The sequence below is a fragment of the Haliotis cracherodii genome, unplaced genomic scaffold (assembly GCF_022045235.1).
Source record: "Haliotis cracherodii isolate W230 unplaced genomic scaffold, xgHalCrac1.p SCAF_7, whole genome shotgun sequence".
Classification (NCBI taxonomy): domain Eukaryota; kingdom Metazoa; phylum Mollusca; class Gastropoda; order Lepetellida; family Haliotidae; genus Haliotis; species Haliotis cracherodii.
Window position 1 is genome coordinate 10,267,014 of NW_027266330.1, and position 17,288 is coordinate 10,284,301.

Sequence of the window (17,288 nt, forward strand, 5' to 3'; positions counted from 1 at the left end):
CCCGCCTTTTTTAATCGGGTCATCATGAAGGTCAAATGTCGAAGTATGTTCAGGTTCAGATTCATGAGTATTAAGCATAATCACTACACTGCTAAATGGCAACATACTTTCATCAGTAACGACTTTCTTTCTTAGTATTGTTGTATGGTATTGTAGCTGTTGGGACAAACATAAAATGATGGGACAAACATATGCAGACGTGCCTAATCTACCAGTTTCCCATTTTACATCCAGTGTATTCGTTTGCTGACCTGGGGATTATGTATTCCACATATGCAATCAGTTTTATCAATTTTAGGGACTAAATCAGCAATTTCAAACAGATTTGAACAGTCTTTACTCCATTTATCTCGCCCTTTATGTTTGAATTCAATATATTTATAAAACATTCTTTTCTTTTGAAAACACATTACTTAATCTACTACTTACCAGTAAAACATTCCGTCAAATACTAGCCAGAACATGAAAACCCCTACTTACAAAAGATATTATTTGCTTGGACTGGCAAAATAATCTGCCTGTTTGGGGTGATCAAGAGTTTGCAAGTATGCATTTGACAATAGGTTATTCAGATTTTTGTTTGTCATTTAATGATCTCTTGAATATTCTGACTCTTTTTACTAACACTTCCAGAGTGAGCGGTCACACAGATCATGGAAGGATTGTCTACATTATGACATGCAGAATCTTGGTGATGTTTCCTTGGTGCACTCACTGCCAGACTATTGTCGGATTCACAATGAATCTCTCAATACCTCACTTGGTGAGCATTTAATCATGTAAATATGTTTAACAAACTAAGTTATTGTTTATGTACATTCAAATTGTACATGAAGATATTTCATAATGATTGTCGATTTATCAATTTAATGCTGTTGCAGTGTTACATGCTAGCTTTTAATAGCATGACTTTGACATGTTCATTAAACTTGCTTTAGAACAATGGAATATGCAAATACGTTGCCAAAGAACAATTCATATCTGTGAAAACATCTTACTAGCATATATGTTAAAGAATCATGAATATTAGCACAATATTCCTGAACTAATGAAACTTATTTTTGGTCAAGTGTATGTCCATATAAAGCAATGTTTGGCTTGAACCCCATCGCTTGACAAGACTGTTGAAGGCTGGTGGTGATGGCGTTGAAGACTGCGAGGTGGAAGAGGTTGAAGAACAGGAACAGATGGAAGTAAGAACTGTGTACTTAAAACTAAAATGAATTTTCTTAAATCCAGAATCCACCATAAAATGCTGATAAATCAGGATAAATGTGTCTGCCAAAATCAAATTTTTTTTTGTTTGCCTTCAGAACACAAAAATAGTAGAGTCAAATCCCTGAATCCGTGACCACTTTGTTCCTACCTTTTTTTTATGACGGATTTGTTTAACTGACATGTTCAGCTAAAACATTAGCCCCCATGACCCTCTGGAAAATGACGGCTAACTCTGCCAGAACGCAAAATTCAAAATGGCCGTCGATGCCATTTTTAATAGCATGAAATAGTATATCTCTGGAAGAATATCAGCCACAGACACATATAAGGTGTCTAATTCCACTAATTTGAACATGATAAATCCATTAGAATGGTTATTTTTTACATTAGAAGCAATTCTGACCTTGGATTCCAAGATGGCCGCCGGCTGCCATCTTGAAAAACAGAACATATCATATCTCAAATACTAGATGGGCTACAAGAACAAATGAGGTGTCTTATCAAACTAATTTTAACATGATAAAACTATTGGATTGGTTAATTTTATCTTTGGGATCATATTTATCTCTATTCAAAATGGTCACCATATATGAAATCATTTGGATGTTTGAAATACTTACAATTTTATGAGAAGTAATACTGTACTAGGAACTACAGAACGCAAGTAAAAAGATGCTTTGGAAACTCCTTACACTTATTCACTACATGAGTCATTGCATGAGCTCTCATCACTGCCGTCATCAAATAGATAGATCACTGTCATTATCGTCTGCTGGTGAGATTGCAGGTAAGGTAATTGTTGAAGGTAAAGCAGGCTGAGTGTGACGATCAGGCAGGTAAAGGCCGGCATCACAGTGCCAACCATGACCTATTGGAAAGGGGTGCAAGTATGCCAAGTAGTTTGCCTGTTCCAAGTGATGGCGGAGACTGTCTGAATCAGGTGCAAGTCTGATGGTGTGTTTTTCTATTGTGCTTTCCATTTGGATGCCCTGACTTCTCCCAAACTTGCACTTTTGGAATCACAATAGACATGACGAATTACAAATCGTTCCGAGTCCTCTATGACTTCTTGTGTGACTGGAAGCTCTCTACCACAAATTATTATCATTCAGAATGCTGGGTGCGATGTACAATACTCTTCTTGCCAATCCCATAGAAACCAGAGTTATGGTCACATACAGTAACCACATGAATTGGTATAATGCATTCTGCCATTTCCTCGTCACACAAGCGTCTAGCAGAGATCAGTTGGTGTTTCTTTTTGATACACATCAGGTGGGTTTTTTTAGCAACATATGGACCATTGTTTCATAGAAGAGGTACAGACATCGTACACCACGCTTGAAATGTTTTCCTTGGAGTGCTTGATCTACAGACCCTTCTGCAAATACACCTGCTGCCACTAATACATCAGAAATCCCGGAACCCTTAAACCTCTTGTAAATGGCATAGATGAATGACATTTGGAAGTGGAAGGGTGCAATGAATGGCAACATTTTGCTGAACTGAACCGCCTTCTCACTTTTCAACTCCAGCACGAGCAAGTAGACCGGATAATAACCTACGATGATTGCGAAAGCCATCTTTTTTTCATAAATTGACTTAGCAAGTTTGCACATCACATCATAGAGGATGGTCTTACTAGGCGGGTCAGAATATGTCATGTGGTATATTGCGCGGCTCTTCTCTTGTGGTTGTGACATGTTAGCTTGAAACCCTTTTTAACCAGGCACTTGCTGTTCTTCTGGCTTTGGTCTTGAGAGGTCATCTTGGGCCCTGGTCAGTGCATGAATAACACCACGTGTCCTCTGAGTAGATGTGTCCAAAAGAATACTGTTGTTTTCTGTCTCTGTCCTGATGGGTGGCTCTCCACGCTTAACTGTCTTGTATTGATCAATCTTCTGCATTTCACTTCCAAGATCCTTGAGAGAGGCAGAGAGAGATGAGGCCAGTTTTGCACTGGGAACTGGACGAGTTTCATGACGGTTCCGAATCAAAAGATTCTGGTTTAATAAACATCACGTTGGTTGATCAGCACTAGTGAGTGTGTCACTCTTGAAATCATCATTGTCTACTATAGCCACAGCAGGTTTGCCTTCAGCAAGCTCGAAAGGACAATTCAATGAATGCTTTAGGTCAGTCGCTACCCAGAAATCCCGCAGCAAAATAACATATTTGTAGCTGATGCCCAAACCATCTATGTGCATTACATCAATGATCTCCTTACTTTTTGTCAGTCCATGTAGCATGACTGACATATTCGTCTCAAATGCAGTGTGTTTTCTGGTGATGTAACTTGTGATGACAGAAGCAATTGAACTGACAGTTGGACAATCATCAATGACAGCCATCTTTGGATGCTTCTAATGATCAGCTTCAATAGAAGTTCACTGGAGGCCAGGGGTCAGTGTTAATGCTCATGACTTGCTCCTTGAGTCGTGCTACAACATTCATAGCTAGCTGATCATTGCTGACACTAAGTGAATATATTGCAGTCTCAACATATGCTCTTCCTGCTATGGTATCATAGACCAGTTCACTCTGATTCTTCTGACTGCGTTCATGAAATCTGATGCTTTCACCAAATTCTTTGATCAGAAGTTCTTGAAGTAGCTTGATTTAAGTATTGAATTATGCCCATAATTTCAGATGATGCGCTTGTAATCATTCGGGAGACTTTGTACGGTACAGAATTCATGATCTTTGAAAATTACTTGATGAACATGATCGAAGAAAATACTCTGTGCTTCTCTGAGGTTCACCCGCTGAAGATGCTAAGAGCTTTCATCAGTGATATCCTTATGGTCACTATTACCACTACAGAAGCTTTATTTAGGTCTATTACTACAATGCAGTGACTAATAGGCACCTGATACCGAATCAAATATAGCAAAATGTTTTCCTTGGCATATGAAAATAATATATCCTTTGCAGAATTTATTAAAACTACCTTAGCATTAAGTTATTTGCTTTAACATTCAAACAGACAATTTTACCCTCACTCCTTAGATATTGACCAATATCACATTACGCTGGCATTGAATGAAGATGACAGTTAGATAGGGCATATACAACTATGTACATTAAAATTCATACCAAGATCATTACAATTGGTTTATCATTTCTTAAGGTATGACAATACTATACCCAAGAAACGCATTACTCAAAGAAACGCAAAATTAATGTTTAATGCTTTAGCATGATCAATTTTGGTCGTTACTGATAGATTTGTTAAATTCAACATTTCAGCTTTAATCACCTACAAAAAATATCTTTCTAGCTCATATAGTTTCCAAGATATAACCCTTCAAACTTATCCGGCATGTGCGTTTCTTTTGAAGTTGAGTATACCTTATATCCTACATTGTTGGTGACCATTTTGAATATTGAGATAAATATGATCCCAAGGATAAAATTAACCATTCCAATAGTTTTATCATGTTAAAATTAGTTAGATAAGACACCTCATTTGTTCTTGTAGCCCATCTAGTATTTGAGATATGATATGTTCTGTTTTTCAAGATGGCAGCCGGCGGCCATCTTGGAATCCAAGGTCAGAATTGCTTCTAATGTAAAAAATAACCATTCCAATGGATTTATCATGTTCAAATTAGTGGAATTAGACACCTTATATGTGTCTGTGGCTTATATTCTTCCAGAGATATACTATTTCATGCTATTAAAAATGGCATCGACGGCCATTTTGAATTCTGCGTTCTGGCAGAGTTAGCCGTCATTTTCCAGGGGGTCATGGGGGCTAATGTTTTAGCTGAACATGTCAGTTAAACAAATCCATCATAAAAAAAAGGTAGGAACAAAGTGGTCACGGATTCCAGGGATATGACTCTACTAAACGTCAGATGTAAGTGTTAAAAAAACCCAGGAAGTCCCAACATTGTGAAGTTATAAACTTCAGAAGTGACCAAGAGACGTTTACTTAAGCCGGGAAAGTAAAACAATCCTATAATGCATAATTCAGTTGAGTCATAAGTGAGACTAAACATTTTTAAAGTAATTGAAGTTAATAAATTCAAGTTTGCTTGTAAAAGGAATACTAATATATCATTATAGATATGTAACGTACCTTGTGGTTATTTATTCTCAGGCAAAAAAGATTTTCAGTTTTCATCTTTAAAAAGTATTAAGATTTCAACTGTTGACCAGTGAACAGAGATTTTCAATACATATACATTTGTTTCCGATAGGTCATATCTTCATATTGCATATGTAACAGTTTTTAAACAAACTGAGATTAGTTTGAAGGTTTTGCTTAAAGTGACCATCAGAATAACATCATTTCTTTGTCAAAAATATACTTTTAGTATCAAGTGACAAGACAGTGGTTAGCAATATGCATACCCATAGTTAACTCATTTCAGATTTAAATTATTATAAGAATTATAGTAACACTTGTGAAGTCATAGAATGATGCATTGTGGGAGAGTGCTGGAGTAGAAGTGTTTGAAATCGGAAATTACATTCCCTCAATTTACCAAACATTGAACATTGACATTTTCATTGTTGAGTGGAATATTTTTTCACAATCTTTACACCATGACAGGACAATTTGTGATGATGGTATTATATTATCAAACACAAACACTAACGAGCAGTGAAAAGCAAAAGTTTAGGATGTCACTACTTTATTATAATAATTGATACTGATATATATAATTTGCAGGTTAGCAACGAAGATGTGACAGTATCAAAAGATGTGTGTGCACGCTTGAAAGAACTTATGAATATCAGGAAAGATGTCTGCAACAAATCGGATAAAGCTTCAAGAAAGATGGTTGAGAAAGGCATGAAGAGGAAACCTTTCGTTGAATATGAAGTCGGCGAGATTGTGCTAGTTCCCCACAAGGGTCTGGGAAAGGGCGTGAAAAGAGGTGGGAGAAAAATCACTTCACCAAAAGCAAAGCAGGGAACTATACTCAAAATCAACAGTAAAACCCATAGATATATCATTAAAATTGGAACAAATTGGAGGACATAACCTCATTGACTCAATCGAAGGAAGACAAGAGGTCTAAGAAAAGAGACAGTAGTCAAAGCCCTCGTCGAAGCCCTAATCTAAGCCCTCGTCAAACCCCTCATCAAACCCGTCATCAAACCCCTCGTCAAAGTAGGTTTTTTTTTCATTTTAATACTCACAATAGCAGAACAGCAAACCCAATGCATCATTTCAATAAATTCCCAAATATTAGTCACTCTGACAATCCAATAGGTCTTCCTTTCCAGTTCATTCTCACAAGGGTGAAAACTTTAGGCTTGTAAAAACAAAATTACCCAAATGCATGTCGCCTTCTCCAGTAACAGAAACAATGGAAGGTGACGATGTGTTCACATCATGTTGGATAATTTACTATTATTGTTGTGTTTTTTAAAATATCTTGTTAAAAAGATTAAGGAAGACAGATATTGGTTTGACATATATGTAGCATGACTTCAAAACTATATACAAATACACCATACAACAGGAGGTAAGCTAAAAAAACGTTTTTGTTGCATGTTTTAAGAAGACATTTACAGCTGCCTTTACTTCAGATGTGTGTTCAAGTGAAGGTAATACTTTACTGTCTGATTTTATTAGAGCATAATAATCAGTCAATTTAACTCACAAAGATGCCCTTTATATTCTATTTGTGCAACGACTGATAACCTCAGTTATGTGAAATGATGTTAATTTTAGCCAGCACACTGGACTGAATGCTATTATGATTATTGTGTAACAAATCCTTTTCAGAACAAATATAAGAAGGGAAGGTTAGGACTTCATAGAGCAATTTATAATCTTTATTACTGTTATTATTATTGCCCATCATTATTTTGAAGTAGAAAATTGAGAAGAAATGAATGAAATATATTGTTTTTAAACAAAGAGATGTACATTGGTCTGGTATTACATGATGTCAACTTTGATCGAATAACAATAAGAGCTGAATAGCATGAAAGTGTATACCATGTAAATAACCTCTAAGAGCAACAAGTTGCCATTAACTGACCTAATGATATTAATTGTAAAGCATGCTATGATGGTGAGTGGTATTTAAAGCAGGACTAAGTAAACATGCAAAGTTATCTCCTTGGGTATCATGTGTCATGTACTTCGAGCGTAACCCTTCATGGTTTTGAATTTGACGCTATATAGGTTTACAAGGAACTTAAACCGGTCTTTCTCTTTCAGCTGAATTTATCGAAATCCTAGAAAAGCTGAAAAGATTCAGCAGTTCCCAAGCTACACCAAATAGTTTGGAAAAACTGGAAAAGACGGCTGACAAGATAGGTTATGCTGTAAGACATAACTTAGAAGGTGGTGACTGCATGTTTCTTGCACTCAGCCAACAGATATATCATCAACTGGATTTAGTGGTCAATGCACTTGAACTTAGGGACATGGTGGTTGACCATCTGCAGAAAAAAAACCGAGCGGTAAGTGTGGTAGATGCAATAATGACATAAAGGGAAAACAACAGATTTAGTCCTTATTAATTCCACTGTTATTGCTATAATATTATAACGACTTATACTGATAATTTTGTTTAGGGCATTAATATGACTTACTCTAGAGGTTTATACTATTTGAAAGTACCAGAAAAAGATGTTTAGCATATATCTTGACATTATTTTGTAAGCTGTAAAGAGTTACAAGCTAGACCAGTTTAGTTGATGCCCATATCTTGATCAATATTGTGTAATCTTGAAGAAAAAGCAAAAATTGGTTTGGTAATGATTAACTTAAATTGAAAGACAATAACCATGACTTTTTTCCAAAGACTTTGAGTTCCTACTATTTTTTTCTACCATGGTGTGTGCATATGCGGTTAAGTTCTTATCTTTTGTTAGATTAACATGGTTAAGTGAATATTAATTCTCGCCTGTATAAAAAAAATTTGACTGGTGGGATAGGCAATTTAATGTAAATAAAGTAAGTATTTCAGATTGATGGAACACATCTGAAGAACTTTGTTCCGGAAAAAAAGGAGTAGAACACATATTTGGACGAAATGCTGAAGAAAGGGACATGGGGAGATAATCTCATGCTGATGGGAGCGGCAGACGTCCTAAAAGTAACAATTAAAGTTATTAGCACATGGTCAGATAAGCCCATAGTCATCAAACCCAGGGAAAAAAGGCCGGCCTCAGAACACTATGTCTAGGTCATCTGGCAGAGTTTCACTACGTCAGCTTGGAAAAAAAGGTACCCTAGCATTGAGAATTCTTGTAAGCAGTGAGTGCAAACTATTAAGAGTTAAGTGATAACTGCTTTTTTTCCCTTTGCTTATAGTCGTATCATGTAGATAGATCACACATCTCTGCCCTTGAATCAATATCTGTATCTTAGACTAGTTTAAACTATTCCATATAATCTGGGTCCTCAGTGTGTCCCGTCATATAATTTTAAAACCCAATGTAGATACTGGGTTCATGGGTTAAAGTAGTGTGAAGGTGAACGTGATAAATAATATTATCAGTAGATTTTACATGAAATGAGGCTAAGTTCCACATATTTATTCCAGTATCTCCCAATTTGAGATCAAGCAGCCACAGCATTGCTTTAATGTAAGTCAGCAAAATAATAAATATGTAGTGTTGTTTCATATTTTATCCTTCAAATAATCTTTCTATTCTTCAGGCCAGAAGTGCAGAGCTTGCCACCAAACCCTAAGTGTCTGCAAATGTGCTGTAAGCATTAATGGTAAGAGAATGTAAATGTTTCTTTAACGTGACAACTTTTCAACCTACTGTGTCACAGGCATGGGCTGAAACTTCTCATTTGGGCACATGTGGGAGGCAATTAAAGCAGGCAAATTTGTTTCCTTGTTTTGTGCGCTATATATATATATATATAATCACTGTCAATAAAAATAGATATGTAATTTGGATTTTTACTTCTAATTGATTTTCCTTTCTTATGAAAACTAATTAATAGTTAAATGAAGTTTAAGTAACATGAACTTTAAGTAACATCTGAAAAGACTTAATGTTTTCTTGTTCGTTAAATTGCAATAGAGATAATTCAGTGTTGTTTATTTTAACTCTGTTTTTGTTATTAATTGTTTCATGTTTTCAGTAATGTACTTTTTTGAACATCTATTGAAAGTGTTAATTGTACGTAAGTGTATTTTTTCCAACAGCTGATGCTTCTGACAATGATGACAGCTGTAGGTCACCCAGTCTTTCAAGAGGAGACGAATCAGACAATGATGGTGTGTGTTTAATGCTAATGATACAAATTCTCATGCTTAACACAAGATCCTTTTGTGTCACAATCATTTCCATGCATAATTAAACCCCCGTTTACGAAGTAAATCGGGGGTATATAGCGTTCCGTTCGTCCGTCCTTCCGTCCGTCCATCCTTCCGTCCGAGCTTTTGTACGGCCCATTTACCACAATGAGTACTTGTGCCTTTTGCTAGTTTGAAGATTCTGATTTTTTTAATGTTTGCCGTTTCCATGGAAACATTAGAAACTTAAACTTTTAGGGTGGGTGTTTTGTACGGCCCATATCTTTTTAACTATGCATCCTAGCTTCAGCAAACTTGCTACATTAACCACTATGATTGTTTTTTATCTTTTATAAGATTTTGAAAGTTTTCTATTTTGCTGTTTTCATGGAAACATGATGGAATTTTAATGACTGGTTTTGTATAGCTAATATATTTTGGAAAATTGTTTCCACTCATGTAGATCATCATAAGTATCTGTGCTTTGTGTTAGTTTGAATTTATGAATTCTTTACCATATTTGTTAAGGCTAGATGGAAATTATTAATTCATTGATTTTCTTATATGATATTGTTCCATTTTTATGTGTTTTTATATCAACCTTTTGATAATTCTTCTTATGTAACTCCTCAATCATTTTTTTATTCAAAGGTGTTCATGGTGATCTACTTACTCGTAGTGAACACTGGAAAACATTGAAGTTAAAATCAGTTAGAAATTTGTAATATTTCATTAATTAACAAACTATTTACTATTTGTTGTTGACCAGCGGGGATAACGGGGGTATGTGAGCGTTGCTCACTTCTTTCTTGTTCTATTTCTATCGGTGAAATACTGAATTTATCGGTTAAAATAACACCTGCATCTTCACTGAGTTAGATAACAAAATCAAAAAGTAAACAATGTGATGACGTAATGCGTAATTCGTATCACCAGGCAACAAGACGACTGACACAGTGAATGTACTGAATTTGCGAGTCATCGGTCCGGTTTTCATAAAATTCAGCAATAAGGAAGAATCGAATAAATAGAACATTTGACTTTTCCTGTCGAATACCATGTTTATGTCATCTCGTGAAGTTGAAAAGTTTAATTTTTACACTTGCGGCGACCCCACTCGTGAAAATACAAACTAGTCAACTTCACTCGACGTGATAAAAACCGTATTCGACAGGAAAAGGCAAATATCCTCTATACGTGTTTGTCTCCTTCAGTTAGGAAAACAAACATGTCTTTTAAATTTAATTATTGACAATTTTAGGTTATATTATCTGAAGCAGACATGTTCCAGAAATTTGATAGTATGTATAATGTGTACTGGTTTGCTTGCTTGATTTCTGGTACATAGTTATAGGTACAATGTTGTTAGATACATTATTCTAAACACTCACTGGAATGAATGCTAAACAGAAAAGAGACCCCAAATAATGAGATAATAGTCTTGTGAAAGTAATAATCAATTACAATGTAACTAATGAAGCTACTGAAAATAAATATATTCATTGTTATTGTAAAAAATTCATTCTTTGAATTTTTGGCAAATAAATTATTTCCAATTATTCCAGTTACAACTTACATTTATGAAACTGGAACTGGAGATATTTATTTCATTCTTAAAATTGAGTCTGGTTATAAATATGCTCTAATTTATTACAGGGCTGCATGGCACTACATTCTGTATGTGGCCATTAAGGAAGTAATCATATTCTTTGCTGAGAAACTGACAGGGAGAACCTACTCTTCAATCAACCCAGAGTGTCAAAGGACATAATTGCATTCAGAAGAGCTTTAATTGCAAAATTATGATGCTCCTTTGAAAGGTTTACAGTTTTAACGAATGCAACCAACTCATTGATGCCTTGATGTGGTTTGGTTGTTCTGTGTACCTTCTTTCATTCACATATTGACCCGTGAAGATTCCGGGGTAGAATAAGTCTTCAGCAACCCATACTTGCCGTAAAAGGCGACTATGCTTGTCATAAGAGGCGACTAACGGAATCGGGTGGTCAGGCTCGCTGACTTGGTTGATACATGTCATCGATCCCAATTGCGTAGATCGATGCCCGTGATGTCATATGATCATCAGTTTGTTAATTTGAAAAAGCATAGCAGTAACCATTTTCTGGTTATTACCAATAATTGTGGCTGATGTAATCATTGATTAATTCTTACAATTGAGTAAACCTGTTCTTAAAAATGTTACTGAATGTTAGTAAAACAAACACACTGGAAGTTCAACATCAAATCTTGCATAGTTCTTGCACTCAGATTGTAACATGTTTTTGCAGGTTGGTGTCCATATCAAAGTCTATAGAACTTGAAAACATTGTATCTGGTTTTAATGAATCAATTTACCAAGTCATGATTGTCAGGTAGAGGTATTTTCTTGACTACAGGGGCTTCAATGTACATTGCCAATAACTGATATTGGCCATCACATTGGCCTGAACATATTTATACTGTATGGGTTTATTCTGTGTAAAGTTGACTTTGTTACATGTATGTCTTTTGAAGTTAGTTAATGATTAGATTATTTGCTTGTGATCTATTTTACAGAGTTGTCATGAATTTATTCACTTGGTATCATTTTCTTCTACTGGGTCAAAACAGATAATATTTTTCTGTTATTTTTAATTTTATTATTCGAATAAAAATCAGGTAGAATTGTTTGAGAATACATTGTATACAAAAGTGATACAAAATATTTAAAGATCGTTGAATGTCTTTATGATGCAAAAATAGTGTTCATGTGTGAGTGAATGAATGGTTGTGAATGTTGGTTCATGTATTTGTCTTCTGTATTTAAAAAAGACCAAAAACATTTCCTCATTTATTTTTCTGCATGGGTCTCCAACTACCCTTTTTGTAACAGATGTTCTGCCACAATTAAATGTGAATTATAAACACAATCATGTGGAAGAATTTGCACCTCATCTACTTTTGTTTGAGCAAGCATTATGTACGTGAAATGTATTTATGGTTTCATTATGCGAAATAGAACTCTTCTTCAATGTATATTTTAAGTCAGATTTTTTGTTACTGAGTTTGTGTATGAATGAAAGTGAGGATTGAGTAAGGATTGTAATGAGTGCTTACTGGTATGTGAAGGACTCTTCTGTTGATATTTCTTGTGAAGTAATAAAAATTACAATTGAAATTTGTCTTTGTTTCTTAAATGACATAGAAGATAATCTATTGTAAGTCTCACACATCAGGTTGGATGTCCACATACATATATGCACAGCAGTGGCATGAATACATGTAGGTTTATTGCCTGATGGGTTAAAGAGCACATGTGCATGAAGTTTCAAATTTTAACTCACTTTCAATGACTTCTCAAAATTACCGGATTTGATTATTTCAAAGGATATTATTTCATAAGATTGTTCCAAATTATTGAAAATATAGTGAGGGAGTGAGTGAGTTGGGTTTAAATGTGGCTTTCCAGAAAATTTCCCTGATGTCACGACGTCCAGATTTAATGTAGGAGAACCAATACCACCATGGTGGTTAAGTGATGTAGTAAAGCCTGGAGGACAATGCTGGTATCTGGCTGACAGATGGTGTTATGCAGCATGCATTCGCAATGTAGCATTGCATCCCAATTTCACCACTGTTGCTGATGGAAATCAAACTCTGGATCTTCAGTGAGCGCCCTGATGAAACTAGTGGCTGAAGGCAGGCTCTCTAACCACTGAGCTAACCCATTCCCCACCCCACCCCCACCCCACCCCCACCCCCAATTGAAATATGGAACACATTGTACTAAAATTGATGATTTCAAAGGATTTTACTTTTTCGTATGTTCTTTGCCGAAATACACATCATCAACTTAAGTTTTAAGATTATTTTTTTTCTAAATTACTGAAATTGGACCAAATTGGCTAAAGTCCCATAAACTGATGATTTCAAAGGATATTATTTTTTCTTCTTTTATATTTATACCTTGCCTAAATACACATAACCCGAATAAATGGCAACATCTCAGAATGAATTTTTAAATTTTGACTGAATTTTACAGATTTTTTTCCAAATTACTGAAACTGAACCAAATTGGCTAAAGTCCAATAATGAGGTGATTTCAAAGGATATTATTTTTATTCTTTTTTCTTTTTGTTTCTTGCCTTAAAATACACTGTAAGACTAAACTGCTCCATCATAAAATGAAATTTCAAATTTGGACTGAATTTTGAAGATTTTTTCACAGTATTGAAATTGGACCAAATTGGCTAAAGTCCCAAAAACTGATGATTTCAAAGGATATAATTTTTTCTTCTTTTATGTTTATACCTTGCCTAAATACACATAACCAGAGTAAATGGCATCATCACAGAATGAATTTTTAAATTTTGACTGAATTTTACAGATTTTTTTCCAAATTACTGAAACTGGACCAAATTGGCTAAAATCCAATAATGAGGTGATTTCAAAGGATATTATTTTTATTCTTTTTTCTATTTGTTTCTTGCCTTAAAATACATTGTAAGGCTCAACTGCTCCATCATAAAATGAAATTTCAAATTTGGACTGAATTTTGAAGATTTTTTCACAGTATTGAAATTGGACCAAATTGGCTAAAGTCCCATAAACTGATGATTTCAAAGGATATAATTTTTTTCTTCTTTTATATTTATACCTTGCCTAAATACAAATAACCAAACTAAACGGCAACATCCCAGAATGAATTTTTAAATTTTGACTTAATTTTACAGATTTTTTCCAAATTACTGAAACTGGACCAAATTGGCTAAAGTCCCATAAACTGATGATTTCAAAAGATATAATTTTTTCTTCTTTTATGTTTATACCTTGCCTAAATACACATAACCAGAGTAAAAGGCATCATCCCAGAATTAATGTTTAATTTTTTTTAACTTATCCTGCATTACTCCGTATTGCATTTACTGCTGTCTTTTGACAGAGAGACGAACTGTGTGAGATCCAGCTGCTGAAGAAAGTTGTCCCAACCAGCTCAGGAGGCAGCGCCCTCTCACAGTCGGCACGTGACCCGGAAGTCATGACGTCACACCTAAACACATAACTGCTTTGTCACCTCCACGGACGGACGTACTTTGTATCCCTTGTGGAAATTAAAGCTTATTGTTTTTATATTTTGCGTGTTTCTACATTCATTATATGCTGCTACATTGTTACCTGTTATAGGCCGTTACCTTAGGGTCTTCCCATTCGTAAATTGTAACGTTTATCGCTCGTTTGTGGCTCAAGTCACAGTAATTTACGGGCGCAATGTTGTTCCCGCCATTTTGGCCATTCATCACGTGGCCACGTAATTTCGTGTTCTGCGTTTTGAATTCTCTCTTTGGCTTGGGTAATACATTAAATTTTTGTATGTTGTTTTTGGTGTGCTTAAAGCCTTGCCTTTTCGCTACCTTTCAGCGTAATTGTTTCCTCTCATAAACTTCAATAAAATACAAAGTTTTTGAGTTACATTATGCTTCCCATACTTTGTGATTTTGCCACATGGTTACGTGTTTGCTTAAAGCTATGCTTTTACGCTACCTTTTAGCGTAATTGTTTGATCTCATAAACTTCATTGAAATACGAAGTTTTGAGTTACATTATGCTTCCCGCACTTTGTGGTTTTGCCACATAGTTATGTTTTGCTTAAATTCCAGATTTTCTGCTTCGCTGCACTTGTTGCCGCGGGAACAAATCTGGTCGGGGCCGCCCCTTCTGCCGTGATTGTACGACGCCCTGTACTTTCACAAGGCAGTGCCGATGTTGCAGTCATTTGTCGCTGTGATCCTTCAGCTCATGCGAGTATCCAGGACACACCTCGCTCAACGTGCTCGTCGACCCCCATCTACGTTGACAGCAGCAGCGCTCAGTCGAGCTTCGCAGTGCTATACCAACACCACCAGCGGCTCCGGCGCTCCCAACGTAGAGTCTGCCTCCAATGGCATGACATACGACCGTTCACGGTCTCCTACACCACCCTTACCATCGTCTTCAGCATTGCCCGTAACGGGTTTCCTGTCACCATCTTCGTCGACAACGCTGACTACTCCAGCGTCTCAAGAGCTCCGGCGCCTCTGGCGCCTCTCGAGTTACGGCGCTCCCGGCGCTCCCGGCGCTCCCGGCGCTCCCGGCGTTCCCGGTGTTCCCGGCGCCTGTCTCCGGCGGCTCTAGAGTTACGGCGCTCCCGGCGCCTCTGGCGCCTCATGGGGTTACGGCGTCTCCGGCGCTCCCGGCGCCTAAAGAGTTACGGCGTCTCCGGCGCTTCCGGCGCTTCCGGCGCCTGTCTCCGGCGCCTCCGGCGCCTCTAGAGTTACGGCGCTCCCGGCGCCTCTGACTACTCCGGCGCTCCCGGCGCTCCCGGCGCTCCCGGCGCTCCCGGCGCTCCCGGCGCTCCCGGCGCCTCTGACTACTCCGGCGCCTCTAGAGTTACGGCGCTCCCGGCGCCTCTGATGTCTCCGGCGCCTCAAGAGCTCTGGCGCCTCTCATGTCTCCGGCGCCTCGAGAGCCCCGGCGCTCCAGGCACCTCTGATGTCTTCGGCGCCTCAAGATCTTCGGCGCCTCTGATGTCTCCGGCGCCTCTGACTACTCCGGCGCCTCCAGAGTTACGGCGCTCCCGGCGCCTCTGATGTTTCCGGCGCCTCAACAGCTCCGGCGCTCCCGGCGCCTCTGGCGCCTATGATGTATCCGGCGCCTCAAGACCAGATCAAAAACAAGCTTTAACAAGCTCAGATCCACAAGCCGAGTATCTCATCCGATCTTCTGCTTCGGCATAAGGGGCACCATCGGCAATCGCCTCCCCGGCGCCACTGCCATCTACTTCTATTACTGACGTCTCATAGCTCATCGCACGGAGAAGCATGGTGAAACAATTGTCGCCGCTCCTGTCGCTACTCTCCCGTCGGTCTTCGTGATCGTGACTATCGTTCTACTTCCTGGGTGGAATCTTTTCAACCAATAGACAGTTGGTCTGATTCAACTTGCCCACTGAGACGTTATCCTTAATCGTTTAAAGCGCTATGGTTCCGGAAAGATGACCTGCGGGTTTCCATCGAAACAGAGCTTCTTGTGGACAGCGTCTGTATCAGATTCGACGACGACATCCACTAAAAGAGTCTACTTCGTCGACATCGCCGACACCAACGCTGTTCTACCCTGCCCTAGCGCCAGCGTTCCTGAAAGAGACTCTTCCTCGGCGCTCCCCGTGTTTTCCACGACGCCCCCGGTGCTTCCGCGTTTTTCGCAAAACTCGGGTACACCACTTGTTCGTCTATCACACAGTTCATTGAGGATTGTCTGTGTGTGGAGTTTGCACCTCAGTTCCGACTCCAATGCGGCTTTCTCGGCTACTGCGCAGAGTGATTTACATGTCACGTGTCAAGTACTCGGACTGTCAACAACTCCGACCGGAATAAGGTCAACTTACCATGGCAAGAGGTGCAATGTATGTCTACAGATTTGCTTACATGTTTACCTGTATGCTTGGTGCAACCACTCAACCAGGCGCCTGTCGCAGTCCATCCATGCACAGATGATGGAAACAACAGACCTCCTCTGCCAACACGAGGCACCTTGTTTCTTCAGCCCCTCGCTATAAGAACGATAGCGCCTATACGGCGTTCAAGGGATGGAAAAGATCGCCTTCCTTCGTCCGGTTTGATCTTTTAGACTCCGACACCTTCATATCTTCCGCCTTGACTACCGGACACAGTGTCGATTTGATACTTCGTCCCTCGGCCGTCCCACCGACCCCTGTTGCATACCTGCCTCGTATCGTGGTGTAGTCCTTCATCGTCTCCTCGATATAAGAACAGGAGTGCTTGTAAGGCGCTCAGGGGATTGAAACGATCTTATTGCTTCGTGCAG

General features: G+C 38.1%; 2 pseudogenes; one reads left to right on the forward strand and one right to left on the reverse strand.

Moving 5' to 3' along the window:
• LOC139448458 (uncharacterized) overlaps nucleotides 1-17,288 on the reverse strand; it is a 54,609-nt pseudogene that overhangs the window by 27,494 nt on the left and 9,827 nt on the right.
• On the forward strand, nucleotides 1,107-15,733 carry LOC139447786 (uncharacterized; annotated as a pseudogene).